At 39.6% G+C, this 17,451-nt stretch overlaps 1 protein-coding gene across 2 annotated transcripts in view; it reads right to left on the bottom strand.

The window, feature by feature from the left end:
• LOC126253632 (CDK2-associated and cullin domain-containing protein 1-like) overlaps nucleotides 1–17,451 on the bottom strand; it is a 64,049-nt gene that overhangs the window by 14,640 nt on the left and 31,958 nt on the right. The window contains exon 6 of one of the 2 annotated variants that reach the window (XR_007546008.1): nucleotides 11,162–11,499. The exons of the other annotated variant lie outside the window; for it this stretch is intronic. The gene's annotated coding sequence lies outside the window, so the exon portion shown is untranslated. The remainder of the gene's footprint in view (nucleotides 1–11,161; nucleotides 11,500–17,451) is intronic. 2 annotated transcript variants of the gene reach the window in all.

Here is a 17,451-nt window from a genome sequence, read left to right on the forward strand (position 1 = left end):
TGGTAATTCAGCGATTTTCCAGGACCATTTTCTTTACTTCTTCCATATTGTTGTCAGTAATTTATGTGCTATGGTGGGTGTCATCTTCATCTTCTCACCCCTCTTTGAATTGTTTATACCTCATAAATTGTTGTCTTATTCATAGCCAAAAGCCAGTCAACATTTTGAAGGCAGTACCACAGTATACTCCAATTTTCAGACAAAATTTAGTGCAAATTATTTGATCCATCTTTTTCAAAAGTAAAAATACACTGAGCACTCAAAAATATGTATAATCTTTTCAACTGTCTACAATATATTAAATATTCAAAACAGCTGAAAACGCAAACATACAGCAAGAACATGTGTACCAACAAGATTTAAAAAAAATTAAAAATTGGATGTAAAAGCCCACAAAATTAAAAAAAATTCCTGTTGCTTCTTATCACATGCCATATACAAAAATATACTATCTAGGTCCTCGGGAACATTTTACTGCTATTTTGTGTTCTTAATAAACAATATTGTATCTTGCAGAGGAGGGAGATTCTATCGTTGTTGTTGTTGTTGTGGTCTTCAGTCCTGAGACTGGTTTGATGCAGCTCTCCATGCTACTCTATCCTGTGCAAGCTTCTTCATCTCCCAGTACCTACTGCAACCTACATCCATTTGAATCTGCTTAGTGTATTCATCTCTTGGTCTCCCCCTACGATTTTTACCCTCCATGATGCCCTCCAGTGCTAAATTTGTGATCCCTCAATGCCTCAAAACATGTCCCACCAACTGATCCCTTCTTCCAGTCAAGATGTGCCACAAACTTCTCTTCTTCCCAATCCTATTCAATACCTCCTCATTAGTTACGTGATCTACCCACCTTATCTTCAGCATTCTTCTGTAACACCACATTTCAAAAGCTTCTATTCCCTTCTTGTCCAAACTAGTTATCGTCCATGTTTCACTTCCATACATGGCTACACTCCATACAAATACTTTCAGAAACGTCTTCCTGACACTTAAATCAATACTCGATGTTAACAAATTTCTCTTCTTCAGAAACGCTTTCCTTGCCATTGCCAGTCTACATTTTATATCCTCTCTACTTCGACCATCATCAGTTATTTTACTCCATAAGTAGCAAAACTCCTTTACTACTTTAAGTGTCTCATTTCCTAATCTAATTCCCTCAACATTACCCGATTTAATTCGACTACATTCCATTATCCTCGTTTTGCTTTTATTGATGTTCATCTTATATCCTCCTTTCAAGACACTGTCCATTCTGTTCAACTGCTCTTCCAAGTCCTTTGCTGTCTCTGACAGAATTAAAATGTCATCGGCGAACCTCAAAGTTTTTACTTCTTCCCCATGAATTTTAATACCTACTCCGAATTTTTCTTTTGTTTCCTTTACTGTTTGCTCAATATACAGATTGAATAACATCGGGGAGAGGCTGCAACCCTGTCTCACTCCTTTCCCAACCACTGCTTCCCTTTCATGCCCCTCGACTCTTATAACTGCCATCTGGTTTCTGTACAAATTGTAAATAGCCTATCGCTCCCTGTATTTTACCCCTGCCACCTTCAGAATTTGAAAGAGAGTATTCCAGTTAACATTGTCAAAAGCTTTCTCTAAGTCTACAAATGCTAGAAATGTAGGTTTGCCTTTTCTTAATCTTTCTTCTAAGATAAGTTGTAAGGTTAGTATTGCCTCACGTGTTCCAACATTTCTACGGAATCCAAACTGATCTTCCCTGAGGTCCGCTTCTACCAGTTTTTCCATTCGTCTGTAAAGAATTCGCATTAGTATTTCGCAGCCGTGGCTTATTAAACTGATAGTTCGGTAATTTTCACATCTGTCAACACCTGCTTTCTTTGGGATTGGAATTATTATATTCTTCTTGAAGTCTGAGGGTATTTCGCCTGTCTCATACATCTTGCTCACCAGATGGTAGAGTTTTGTCATGACTGGCTCTCCCAAGGCCATCAGTAGTTCTAATGGAATATTGTCTACTCCCCGGGATTCTATCAGATTCCCCAATTATCTTCAAATTCTCTTGATATTTAGTCATAAGTGGAATGGATTCCACATAAATGATGCCAATAAAGAAAAAAATCCTGTATGTTTTTGTCTTCTAATATCCCTACGAGAAAGACAATACCACTTGTTCCTTTGATAATGAACAAGAGACACGAGTGTTAAACAAGTCTGTCCTGTACTTACGTTATTATATTATGAACAATAACTGTATTTGATGTTATTTGCTGAATAAAACTTACATACTGTGGACAACAAGATGGAATAACTGCCCTGCGCATAAATATGCTGCTGGACAAGCAACAGTCTGTCTCTACAACTTCAGGTGCAGCACAGCATACCTCTCATATACAAGGTACTGCACCTATATCTAAGCTATTTAGTTTAGATAGGATATTGAAGGGTTCATAATTTAGTGGAAAAAGACCAATAAAGTCAATTTTCAGGGAAAAGACTTAAAAGATAAATCACTTGAGGTAATTAACCTATAATTTAAAATATTTTTAAGGTTTAGATATGTTTCATGAGCGTTTAAACGGACTATTCTGCTATATTATATCCACTGACTCGGACAGAATTTTTAAATCCTTAGTTTTAGTAACATGGTGCTAATAAAGCCTGTGACATTATTACACTTGCCACAACAGCATATTTAAGTAGTTCTTAATATTCTAGTCATAAACAATGTCACTGTCATCCTCATTCTGCAAAGTTGCATTGCTGGATTGTGTGGTTAATTTTACTGGAATGGCTTTGAAGTACATGTGGTGTATAGGTAACATTATGGCACGAGTCATTTCATATCATTTCTCTTCTTTGTTCTCACTGATCTTATAGCGTGACAGAATTATCCTTATGTATGTTTACTAGGGTCTGAAGAAGTCTTTCTTTTAATTTCTTTGAATTTAATCATTAAGGACAAACTTTTTTAAATTTCAGCCACCCTATACATGTCCAACTGACAGGTTCTCCTCATGTGTTTACTTTCCTGCTATTTATGGGGTTTTCTGAAGTTATGGTGCTCAAAAATTTATTACTGCACATTAAAACAACTGAATGTAAGTTTACACCTCTCTTTGCTGGTTTTTATTATTTTGGTCTAATCCTCTGCCACATACATATATTGTTCCTTTTACTTGCCTTTTCAACTGGGTAATTATGCAAGAATAAATGTCCAGATTCTGGGAACTTTCGATCTATTATTTTCTATTTTCAAGTAAGAATCTTGAGTTTGCCTTTAATTGGTTACATCTAAATCTACTTACATACTCCAAAAGCCACCACGTAGTGCATGGCAGAGGGTACCCTGTACCACCACTAGTAATTTCATTTGCTGTTCCACTCGCAAACAGAGCGAGGGAAAAACGACCGTTTATATGCCTCCGTATCAGCCCTAATTTCTTGTGCCTTATGTTCGTGGTTCTTACGCAAAATGTACATTAGCAGCAGTAGAACTGTGCTACTGTCAGCTTCAAATGATGGTTCTCCAAATTTTCTCAATAGTGTTCCCTGAAAAAAGTGTCACCTTCCCTCCAGAGATTTGCATTTGAGTTCCTGAAGCATCTCCGTAACATATGCATGTTGTTTAAACCAACCATTAACATACCTAGCCGGCCACCTTTGAACTGCTTCGAGGTCTTTCTTTAATCTGATGCAGTATAGATCGCAAACACTTTAGCAGTTCTCAAGAATAGGTCGCACTAATGTCCTGTATGTGGTCTCCTTTATAGACGAACCACACTTTCCTGAAATTCTCCCAATAAACCGATGGCAACCATTCCCCCTCGCTACTACAATCCGTAAATGCTTGTCTCATTTTATATCATTTGGAGCATTATGCCCAGATATTTAAATAAGGTGGCTGTGTCAAGCAGGATGCTTCTGCTTCTGTATCCAAACATTACAGGTTTGTTTTTCCTACTTATCCACATTAACTTACATTCATAGCACCAACTAGAAATTTTGTCGAAGTCATCTTATATCCTCCTACAGTCCCTCAACATTGACACCTTCCTATACATATACATTACAGCATCAACAAGCAACTGCAGATTGTTGTCCACCCTGCCCACCAGATCATTTATGTATGTAAAAAATAACAGCGGTCCTATCACATTTCCCTGGGGCCCTCCTCATGATATCCTTGTCAGTGTTCATTTACAAAACATTTGAACCAAAACGATGCACCATAAATTGGCGTCATAAAATGTTACTATTGTGGAATTTGTTCACTATAGCTCAGAAAAAGATTGACTGTACTTCTGAGGGGAAAGGCCATTTGGTGAATGAAATGTAACTATGGATTTTGTTTGATACTAAAATGGAAAAGAACACTTTTTTTTACCATACAATGATCGGTTCTACCAAAAAATACCCAAAATTAGACTTTATTCACTTTAACTATGAATCCCCTTTATTATGGGCTGTTTTGAGTTTAAAAACCTGTTTACTGAATATTTTGTTGCGACATAGACATATTGAAAACTGTTTGCTGAATATTCCGTCAGTGCTAGGAGGAACACAGACATGTTGAAGACTGAAATACACTGTACTGATGTTCCACAATGATATTTATTTTGCAGTTTGTTGTGAACCAGCTTTAGGCTTTTTAGGCCATCCTCAGATAACTTAAGACTAAACAGATAGTCCACACAACAGCAATAATAGTTGACAGTGGTACAAAGATTGTTAATCCAAAGATACAAGAACTTTTACAACTATGTATCTATATGAAAAACACAAAGAAGCTATGAACAAATCATACTCAAAAGTATAAGAATGTACAGACCAAAACAGTACACAAGTGAGTGCTGACACAGACTACTACATTACAAGTGTACGGCCAAAATAACAGGTGAACGATGAACAAGTGAAAAAGAGTAGGGTGAGGTGGGGGTGGGGGGTGGGGGCAGAGGGGAGAAAGGAGTCAACGGAATGTGAGTGGGGAACAGTTATACTATTTACACCACAACATTATCTTTATATACGTGTGGTGTCAGTTCTTCAATTATCCGAGCATCCTTCATGTCCAATCCAAATTCTCAACCTGTCACACACTACTTACGTAGTACCTCCTGTCCATTGTACCCACTGCTTGCCGCATCACACTGGATTCCTGCAAGAGTTCAGGAGAGAGAGAGAGTGCATCTGCACTGAAATGATATTGAAGCCCGTCAAGCTGTATATGTTTATATAGTGTGATGTCTGTTTTTTGGACATGTCCAAAAGAGCTGCTGTCATGACTGAACCACTGTGTGGATGCAATGTTATGAGATTTGTGTGTGTATTCGTTAGGTTTTGCCTTTTGCTACAATTCTACTGCAAATATTGATATTTGTTGAGTGAGCAAGAAATTTTCAAAGCTCTAGAGGAAGAAATATCAGAGACGGTACAGTTTGAAGAAGATTCATATTCAGGTAAGCTGCAGTCTGTTATGATCTTACATTACTAATATTGCTGCTACAAATACTGATGCTGTAATAGCCATTTAAAACTTTTTTTATTTACCTTCATTTTTTTTTAGTACAAATGAATCTCATCATGAATGAGCCTCCAACATGAGTTTCCAAGCTTTATTTGAAGACCAAAGAATCTACTAGCAAAGCAAGCACGAAAGGAAGACGCTGATATTGGCCTGGTTGTAATATAGTCTCTGGATGACAAAATGCTTTCATCTTTCCCATGTTGTTGTTGTTGTTGTTGTCGTCTTCAGTCCTGACACTGGTTTGACGCAGCTCTCCATGCTACTCTATCCTGTGCAAGCTGCTTCATCTCCCAGTACATACAGCAGCCTACATCCTTCTGAATCTGCTTAGTGTATTCATCTCTTGGTCTCCCTCTACGATTTTTACCCTCCACGCTGCCCTCCAATACTAAATTGGTGATCCCTTGATGCCTCAGAACATGTCCTACCAACTGATCCCTTCTTCTAGTCAAGTTGTGCCACAAATCCCTCTTCTCCCCAATTCTATTCAATACCTCCTCATTAATTATGTTATCTACCCACCTAATCTTCAGCATTCTTCTGTAACACCACATTTCGAAAGCTTCTATTTTCTTCTTGTCCAAATAATTTATCGTCCATGTTTCACTTCCATACATGGCTACACTCCATACAAATACTCTCAGAAAGGACTTCCTGATACTTAAAGCTATACTCGATGTCAACAAATTTCTCTTCTTCAGAAACGCTTTCCTTGCCATTGCCAGTCTACATTTTATATCCTCTCTACTTCGACCATCATCAGTTATTTTGCTCCCCAAATAGCAAAACTCCTTTACTACTTCTTTAAGCGTCTCACTTCCTAATCTAACTCCCGCAGCATCACCTGATTTAATTTGACTACAGTCCATTATTCTCGTTTTGCTTTTGTTGATGTTCATCTTATATCCTCCTTTCAAGACACTGTCCATTCCGTTCAACTGCTCTTCCAAGTCCTTTGCTGTCTCTGGCAGGATTAAAATGTCATCGGCGAACCTTAAAGTTTTTATTTCTTCTTCATGGATTTTAATACCTACTCCGAATTTTTCTTTTGTTTCCTTTATTGCTTGCTCAATATAGAGATTGAATAACATTGGGGAGAGGCTACAACCCTGCCTCACTCCCTTCCCAACCACTGCTTCCCTTTCATGTCCCTCGACTCTTATAACCGCCATCTGGTTTCTGTACACATTATAAATAGCCTTTCGCTCCCTGTATTTTACTACTGCCACCTTTAGAATTTGAAAGAGGGTATTCCAGTCAATGTTGTCAAAAGCTTTCTCTAAGTCTACAAATGCTAGAAACATAGGTTTGCCTTTTCTTAATCTAGCTTCTAAGATAAGTCGTAGGGTCAGTATTGCCTCACATGTTCCAATATTTCTACGGAATCCAAACTGATCTTCCCCGAGGTCAGCTTCTACCAGTTTTTCCATCTGTCTGTAAAGAATTCGCGTTATACGTCTCTGAATGACAAAACGCTTTCATCTTTTCCATATAGCAGCCAATAACTCATCTCTCACTTTTTTTGGAGCTATTATTGAAACAGTCATTATGGGAAGGTACTGAGTCCAATTTTCACACAAACTGAAGTTTCCATATTTTTATGTTCTCTTTCTGTTGACACATGCACTGGAGATGAAAATGTCATGAGTTTCTGTCTTTAAAGGCAAGAAAGTCATCAAAATACTTAGTTGTTACGAGAATGTCACCAGTCCAGGATTCACATGATGTTTTCATACATCTTCTCAATACCTTTGTATAAAATTTATCATAAGTAGACTACAGTTTATTTCCTTCCATTAATAACGATCACATATTACCAGCACCGAGTCCATCACCCATTGTTGGGACCACATTGTAAGAATAATCTTGTTTGGTGGTTGTCTAATCTTTCAACAGTAATGGTAGTTTATTCAGAAGAGAGAGCATGGGCTTTAATGAAGAAGATAACAGAAGGAAAGGCATTCCCGGCATACTGAATGTTTGATGTAGTTTGGGATTGCAGCTGGATCATCTTGACTTCTTACCACGATATTTCGGCTGGCAGTCATCCAGCCATCTTCAGGTGAGTGATTTCCAGCCGAAATATTGTGGCTAGAAGTCAAGATGATCTGGCTGCAATCCCTAAACCTCATCGAACAGGAGGAAAGGCATATGGCATGATGATAAATGCAAACCAAACATAATAAAGAAGGCCAGGTTAGAAGGAGAAGTTACATTAACCACAGACTACCCATTTCTGCACAACTGCAACAGTTGAAAACGGGAAGTAAATACAAATTTAAAAACTGAACACTGAAGATACATTTCGTAAAACATGTATAACAACATCCTCTGTTTATTCTAAATATTGCTATCTTCTGTTGTATCTGTAAATTTCAATGCTTTGATGCTACTGATGATATTGACAGAGCCCAGATCATGGCAATTCTTAAGGAATTCAGGACCAAGGGTATAAAAATGGATATCTATAGAGATTTATTGAAGTTGTGGACATCCAAGGAAAGACATTCTGGAAAGCAGGGAACAGAACTTCAAATATATTCATGTTCCGGTTCAGAGAAAGAGAATTTTGGCATGTAAGAAGGCATTTATTTGTATTCATGGGCTGAAGAGTGACAAGGCGATTCGAAGATTAAGAGATCTGCTGGTTTTAGGGAAAGCTCCAGTAGATATAATGCGTAACAGCATGGGAAGCAGAATCAGAGCTGTAAAAAGTAATGTTATTAATAAAGGAACACACTGAATTGTTTGAGGTGAAAGTTACTCACTATATAAATAGAGACATTAAGTATTTGAAGGAATGTTTGAATGTAGAGGTCATACATTTAGAGGTATCCTGATGAGGATGTAAAAATATGAATTTTATTCAAGTTTTTCCATGAAAATTATAATTACAGCTTTGGTCAACCTCAGGAAGATGTTTGTGGTTAGTGTGAGAGGCTCAAAACTAAACTAAAAAACAGTTCTCTTTGAAATCAATATAATAGAGGGAAACATTCCACGTGGGAAAAATATATCTAAAAACAAAGATGATGCGACTCACCGAACGAAAGCGCTGCAGGTCGATAGACACACAAACAAACACAAACACACACACAGAATTCAAGCTTTCCCAACAAACCGTTGCCTCATCAGGAAAGAGGGAAGGAGAGGGAAAGACGAAAGGATGTGGGTTTCAAGGGAGAGGGCAAGGAGTCATTCCAATCCCGGGAGCGGAAAGACCCACCTTAGGGGGAAAAAAAGGACAGGCACACACTCGCGCACACACACACACACACACACACACACACACATCCATCCACACATATACAGACACAAGCAGACACATTTAAAGACAAAGAGTTTGGGCAGTTACCATGTGATCTCTGCCCAAACTCTGTCTCTAAATGTGTCTGCTTGTGTCTGTATATGTGTGTGTGTGTGTGTGTGTGTGTGTGTGCGAGTGTGTGCCTGTCCTTTTTTCCCCCTAAGGTGGTTCTCTTTGAAAGTCAGATAAAAGGGCAACTGTTGCTGAGCAAGTGGTTCATATATGCAAGGCCGAAAAGTTCTATAAGAAGATAGAGGCTGCAACCAAAATGATGATGTGACAGGCTTATGCATGGATTTTATGCGGAATATACCACTTCCCTGCTTTCCAGTACAGGAAGTCTTTTACCTACGGCAACTCTCTGTCTTTACCTTCTGTTTTTACAACCTCAAGACTGGCAATTATTCATTCTTTGTATACCATGAATGAATAGCCAAATGGGGAGCAAATGAGATTTGGAGTTTCTGACATGCTTTCCTCCAGGAACTGTTTTTGGAAAGCTATTAAAGAGATGCACATTATTTTTCATGGCTGTCCAAAACAAAATTGTAACAACGTAGTAGTCCAACACCTAATCGCTTTAGTAGGGCTTGGTATATTGGGGGGAGGGGGGGGGGAGGAGGAGGAGAGAGGGAGGGGGAGAGAGGGAGAGAGAGAGAGAGAGAGAGAGAGAGAGAGAGAGAGAGAGAGAGAGAGTTACATTTCAATATTTTCTTACCTGAGGGCACTCTTTCTTACCATGTGATAGGATGTTTGGGTGTAATAAAAAGAAATTTATGACAAATTTTTAGAGTTTACATGTTCAAAGAATATACTGAACTTATCCTGTACACATAAAATAAAAAGAACACAATCATTATAAACTATCTTGATGGTAACATTGTTAAGAACTTTAAAGACTAGAATACATTTCTTTTGTTTCACATCTATGGTCACAAACTTGTAGGTTCAAATGGTTCAAATGGCTCTGAGCACTATGCGACTCAACTTCTGAGGTCATCAGTCGCCTAGAACTTAGAACTAATTAAACCTAACTAACCTAAGGACATCACACACATCCATGCCCGAGGCAGGATTCGAACCTGTGACCGTAGCGGTCGCTCGGTTCCAGACTGTAGCGCCCAGAACCGCACGGCCACTCCGGCCGGCAAACTTGTAGGTCCTCAGACTATTGGTTTCAGTCAGCAATGACCATCTTCAGATCTGTTTTTTAAAAACATATCCTAATATACTGGAGCTACGTATTAGAACATGTTTTTATAAAACAGATCTAAAGATGGTCATAGCTGACTGAAACTGGTAATCTGAGGACCTACAAGTTTGTGACTATAGCCGTGAAACAAAAGAAATTTAATCTATGTTTTCGGGTCACAGTTCCATTTGCGACCATATTGCAGCTTGTGAAACTTTAAAGACTGGTGGCCAGATCTTTTCAAATGCAAATGTCCAGAGTATAGAAACAATGGAAAAAGACAGGTCACCGAAAGCCAACTTTAATGTGTCACAGCACACACAATATGTTTGAGTATGACAGTCTCAACCAAGGGGTTTTAGGAAAAAGAACATTCACCTTTGAATTGACTCAAAACTATTTCAGGCTTTTAAAGCCCTAACAAAACTCAAACCGCCAACCACCCCAGCACAAGGCGAGAAATGTTCTGTAAACAAGCTTATGTTAAATAATGCAAAAAACTTTAACGATACATCCCACAGAAGAACAAAAGCTTTTATGTTGTTTTTTACACTTGGCCTACAACAGCTGAAGAAGATAAAAAATATATGAGACCTACAGATGTTGTAACAATGATTATGCTTTAATAATTATGAAATACCATTTGTAATATGTGTCTGTCAACGCATTATCTCAAGATGTTATTGTTGTCCTATTATTTATTTTAATTTAGTTTGAAAAGCTCACGAGTCTGAGATAAAATAAAATAAACTGGAAGACAATGAGAATAAAAACTGATGATTTGAGGATGTAGATGTAATGTGGCACATCAGTGGAGGAAGATTCCTAGGACTTCATAAATTTTGTAATTTAAGGATAAAAATAGTTTTCTACAAATTTCTTAAAATATTGTTTCCGGACTTCTGCCATTTCATAACAACTGAGTCAATTACATTTTGTCATCATTAATGTAAAATTTGTAATCAATCACAGAACTAAAACAAATGTGACATATAAACAGCAAGTTTGGTCTTTATTAGTGTGCATTACCCTTTAAGATATATCAAATGCATACGCCGGTAATATTTCAAATAATGGCATAAAAGGCTGGTTTTATGGGCCTGAAATTTTTCTAAGTGGCTTGACCTCGAAGTGTTAAGTATTTTGTCTGGAGTGGCAAACATACCTCAATGTTATTGTATACTGTGTTTTCCAATATTCACATGCTCCAATGAGTTACTAGCAATCCCTTTGTTTGCTTATATTTTGTAGCCAGTAATTATAATTAAGTATTCAGGCACTGTAACTGAGCAGACGGGGAAAGTATTTCCTAATTGATTCTGATGATTTCATACTGGCTGTAGTGCTTCCTTTAAATCCATGCTAAAATTTGAAGCTCCATTCTATCTTCAAATTTATAACTAGAGCAGCTGAAGACATGTGGATAAATGACAACAGTAGAATGAAATTGGCCTGGAATGGTTTTGATTAACTACAGTTTTCAAACCCAAGGTTCCAATCAGTCTGAAACAAAAAATTACAAATACTGTATGTAATACAAGTTTTTACTTATGCTGGTGAGACATGGGCTTTCCAAGAGGATAATCATTCAAAAAATGAGAATTCCAATAAACAATTGAGATATGTTTCTACTACTATTGTGTGTTCAGCCGGGTGGAGTCATTCACACAACACAATGTTTCGACAGCATACCTCAGCATCATCTTTAGTTGATACTGTAGAGTGAGTGGCTTCACTACATCGTACCTCCTTTACACTCTTATCATCCCTCACTACTCGGTCCCACATAGTGTCGGGTAGGTAGCAGAGGGTTGCGACAGCCAAATGCTGCATGTCAACTCCGATTTATTAGTGCTATTGCTGCCACCATTGGGCACGAAAGTCACTCTTGGCTGACATTGGGACTTAAGCTGGCTGAATGCTGGGCGTCACACTTTACTGAGAGTGAAATGAAGCCACTGTCTCTCTTGATCAAGCCATTGGGCACTGGTATTTTAATATTCCTTTAGAACATAGTCCCAAAAGGGAGGAGGTCTGTCTTATTACTTCTGTTTGTTCATATTTAACTGAGAACCATGTGGCTGTGCCATGTTATGGAATCACAGATTTTTTTTTTTTTTTAATATTTAATGTGTCCTGGCTTCCTTGCACCTTTCTTGGACTGTCTGCCCAAAGAATGCTTTACCGCATTTGTATGGCATACAGCAGACACCCAGTTCATGGAACTCCAAGTCAACTTTCACCGCACCTAGTAGTGCATGCATTTCTGGAGGTGGACTGGAAATGCTTTTAATGTTACAATGCGCCAAGATTCTGCTGGTTTTGTTCACAAAGCAGATGGCACTGTGGGTCACTGTGTGCAGGAAAGCCACAGACACTGATTTGTATCTCCATGCCTCCAGTACTGGTCCACAGGACGCATGATGCGAGGTTCCATAAACTGGTCGAGGTTCCATAAACTGGTCAATATAATATGAACAAACAGAAGGATAAGACAGACTGTCTTTTTGGGGCTGTGTTCTAAAGGAGGCTATTGAAATGTGTGTGGGCAACAGATTCTCTCTCAGTAAAGCATGTGATCCAGAGCTCAGCCAAATGAAGGCACACTGGCCGAAAGTGACTTCTGCGCATGACTGGTGTGGCAGAAGCACTGAGGGACAGGAGTTTGCATCCAGTATTCGGTGGTCACATCCCCCAGCCTCGCCATCTGACACAGCATGCAACCGGACAGAGAGGGAAGGTGTCGAGAGTAATAAAAGTATATAGGAGGCACGGTGTAGTGGAGACGCTCGTTCTACAGGTGTCACCTGAAGATGGCGGCCAGGTGTGCTTTCAAATATCGTATTATGTACATATATCTAAAAACAAAGATGATGTGACTTACCGAACGAAAGTGCTGGCAGGTCGATAGACACACAAACTAACACAAACATACACACAAAATTCAAGCTTTCGCAACAAACTGTTGCCCCATCAGGAAAGAGGGAAGGAGAGGGAAAGACGGAAGGATGTGGGTTTTAAGGGAGAGGGTAAGGAGTCATTCCAATGCCGGGAGCGGAAAGACTTACCTTGGGGGAAAAAAGGATGGGTATACACTCGCACACACACATATCCATCCACACATATACACACACAAGCAGACATATTTGTGTCTGTATATGTGTGGATGGACATGTGTGTGAATGTGCGCGAGTGTATACCCGTCCTTTTTTCCCCCAAGGTAAGTCTTTCCGCTCCCGGGATTGGAATGACTCCTTACCCTCTCCCTTAAAACCCACATCCTTTCGTCTTTCCCTCTCCTTCCCTCTTTCCTGATGAGGCAACAGTTTGTTGCGGAAGCTTGAATTTTGTGTGTATGTTTGTGTGTCTATCGAACTGCCACCGCTTTCATTCGGTAAGTCACATCATCTTTGTTTTTAGATATATTTTTCCCACGTGGAATGTTTCCCTCTATTATATTCGTATTATGTACATAACTGCACCTGGCTGGGGACCTGAGTGCAATACAAACAGCTGATTCCTTGCAAAAGCTTAAGATCATGCAATTGAGAAATGCTTGATAGAGAGACATCAAAATAAATAATAGGACCGGATGAAAAATTGGAGGGGAAGGTATGATTATGACAGTAACGAAAATGAAATGTACAGGACTAGGACATGGATGCCAGGTGAAGTGATGGCAGAAGGGAAAAATAAGTTCTTTGATGGGTTCCTAGGAAGAACAAAAGACTGCTGTGATAACGTATTGGAAATCATGCAGGAGCAACACTGATACTCTAAGTCAAAGACTGTAATGCAAGGAGAAGTCCACAGCAGGTGTTTAACCTACTCTGAATGTTAGAGATGATGATATGATCCCCACCAATTTTAAAATGTATCAAACATCGGAGCCAATTATCACATAGTTTCTTACCTATTCAAAATTTTCAAATTCTATTATGCAAAAGTCGGTCCTTTGTAGAGCGTTTCATACATTACGAATGAAAAAACACATGGCACTGGTGTAATACTCTACAATATTTATTATTCAGGAAACCAGTTTTTGGTTATTGCACTATCAACAAGTACTTCACAATGGCATAACAGCTGAATAATTTTGTAAAATAATAAATACTGTAAAATATTACACCAGTTTCATGTGTTTCATAATTCTACTATATACTTTCTGAAACTTTTTTCGGTATGTCTCCTCCTGCCTTGTACTATTTATTACACTGATTGCCGCCACTTTGTGTAACTCATCTGTAATTTTTCTTGTCTCTTGTTGTTCACTCACAATTTCTTTAGTCTTCCTTTAATCATTTATGTTTGTGACATTGCAGTCACATATTGCTATATTTGAGGAAGGCACAAGGCTTGCTAGCGCTGGAGAAAGGTTTCAGTTTGTCCTGATGGGAAGTGGGAGTATGAAGTGGTCTGGTTTAACCTCAGGAGATCCCTCACAAATGCACGGTGAAAGGAGGCAGTTGCTGACAAGCCCCCAGAGAACAGCAATGCATTATGAATTCACTTTTCTGTACACAGATCACAGAATAAGATGAAACAGTGCTGCTAGCAGAGCGTGAAAAAGCTTGTTGCCTTTCCTCCAAAATCTGGTTATGCAACCATGTGTATCTTGTCCAGCACTGTGTTTTGGTGTGAAGGGCTTGATCGAGTGGAACTTGGGTAGGAATCATTACCAACCTTCTACATATTAAAATGCTTTCAGTGAGCCAAGAATGAGAAATTTGTGCAGGGTTCCCCTGTATTCCGGAAAAGAAAGCAAAATTCTCGCTGGTCACTGTGGCAGTGGCTGGAGGTCTGCCCCTCAAGGTTGAATTTTTTATAAAGTCGAGAGCTGCATGGAGAGCAGACTCTGCTTCAGGACTTGCCATGGGGAAGCCGTCTGGGCCTCTTGTGATGTTGGCAACAGCTTTTCTCTTACCATCTCTACCATTTGTATTCGGTGATGACTTGTGTGTTGTGGTGCACATTTGCTGAGTTATAAGTAAGTTTTGCATTTTGCAGTTAGCGGTGTCCATTATTTGAGCAGATTACAATTTGCAGGATTTGCTGTGCAGCTTTGATTGCTTGATTAATCGTCTTATTTTGTGAGTCTTGCACTCAGTTACTTTGCATCTGCATGTTGTGCAGATTACAAAAGCCTGTAATGCTTAAAAAGCATGTTCCTGATTAGGTATGAGGTACCCTCCCAATCCTGACCAGATGACCCTTAACTAAAAAAAAAGTCAGTTATTTGCACATCTAATTTGTTGTCCCACTGTACTGGCACCTCCACTGCGATACAGGTACCCACACTTCTGAGATTATTTTTGATTTGTTTACTTAATTTACAATAAGCATTGCACTCACTTGTATAGCATTTTGACTTTGAAGTCTTAACTGTGTTAGGCAGACAGCACACGCAACTGATGAACCCCAACACGACTTCAACATAACGTCTCCTGGGAACACTGATGAGCAACCACAATAAGAAACGAATTTCACTTTTTATCAATATTTTACAGGAACTTTTTTCCGGCAATCCCTGTGTGACATAGGTGACACTCATCACTTCTGTTCTGCAACAGTTAGTAGTGTAATCTTGTAATTCCTTTCAAATAAAATGATTCACAGCAGCGAGCAGTGGGTTTGAGCCTGACCATCTAGCTGCTCAGCTACACCGGGGCTGTCTACTGGCCCATGTGGGCCTACATTGTTACTGTCCAGGGTGCCCAAATGTGGGCGCACGCTTTTGTCTTCAGTCATACCGGAAGCCAGAGTTTAGCTCTGCCTGATCTGGTGTGTTGTATGCTATGGGAGCAGCCAAGCATCCAGGGCTACCTTCTGTTGTCAACGATGCGCCACCAGCTACAATGACACCAGAATATGTCTCCTTCCTGGTGGACAACTGTTGACACCGGCATGCTCCAGTGGCAATGGCCAACTACATCTCAGAGGCCACAGACTTCCTCTCCAGCTATGAATCTGCCTCTGTAACTGTCATAAACAAAACATTTTCTTAACCAGGTAGGTTTTACTGACGGTCTGCTGCTCGACTCCAGGCACCATCACCACTGCAGCCCACATCCTGGTGGGCTAATTTACTTCATTCTGACAACAAGCAGCCTAATTTACCCACCACCATAGGGGCATGTCTCAAGCCCTATATTTTGGTGTTACAAATGGTTGCTGCTGCCTCTCTGTTGGCATTGATAACTCGCTGCATCAACATGCAGTAGATTTTTTTGCCAGATGTTTAGTTGTATATATCCATTCAGGGAGCGGAAAGTGAACTAAGGTGCTGTTCTGAAAATTGCAAGAAATGTGTATGCTCCATTTGGAACAGGCAATGTATCATGTTGTGAGCAAGAAGTATGGCTTTTTGTTGTGAAGCATGTGAAGAGTAAGCATGACCATCCATGCAGCCAAAATGATTATGTTACAGTATGAAGTTTTATGTTAGTAGTATATTTAAGGGTCCTCTTCATTGTTGTATTTTGTCCACAAGTCACTTGTTGTTTTTTGTGTAATTGATAAGAGTCAACCATATCTGAATTGGAAAAGCGGGACTACCTCTGATGATATGTGAATTTTAGCAGCTAACATATTTCGAGTGGGAGCAGACCATGCAGATATACGAGGTGGAATCCAAAATTTTTGGGACTGGTGCTGCCATCTGGAAAGCAGGAGTAGTAGATCTTTGTACCACTAGGTGGCGAGTGTTGCATATCTGATGAGTCAGTGTGCGGAGTGGCATTCAGCTGGGAGGACATGTTGCGTGTCCACAGCGATTTCTGCAATACTCTGTGTTTGGTGTGTGGTGATTTTATGATTGATCCACGAACAGAACAGTGCGTGTGTATCAAATTCTGTGCGAATCTCGGGAAAAGTGCTACGGAGACCCTTTCAATGATTCAACAAGTGTTTGGGGGACAGAGCATGAGCCGTACGCGTGTGTTTGAGTGGCATGCTCAGTTCAGGGCTGGCCGTACAGACGCTGAAGATGATGCTCACACTGGAAGGCCCGGTGCCAAACTTCAACAACTGGTTTGTGCAGATCGACATCGAACCATTCAAGACCTTGCAGATGAAGTGGGTATTGATTATGGGACATGTCAACGAATGTTGACTGATGAATTGGGCATGCATCGTATCACCACAAAATTTGTGCCAAGGATCTTTATTGCCGATCAGAAGGCACAGTGTGTTGAAGTGTGCATAGACCTTCTTCAGACCGCATCTGATGATCCAACCTTCTTGTCATGGGTTATCACCAGCGACGAGAGCTGGATTTAGGGTTATGACCCAGAGACAAAGCAACAATCATCCCGGTGGAAGAGCCCGGGCTCTCCAAGACACAAAAGAGAGAGACAGGTGGAGAGCAAAGTGAAAAGTATGATAATCATTTTCTTTGATACCAAGGGAATTGTGCACAAAGAATTCATCCCACCCGACCAAACAGTGAATACCATG

Source organism: Schistocerca nitens, chromosome 4, assembly GCF_023898315.1.
Source record: "Schistocerca nitens isolate TAMUIC-IGC-003100 chromosome 4, iqSchNite1.1, whole genome shotgun sequence".
Taxonomy (NCBI): domain Eukaryota; kingdom Metazoa; phylum Arthropoda; class Insecta; order Orthoptera; family Acrididae; genus Schistocerca; species Schistocerca nitens.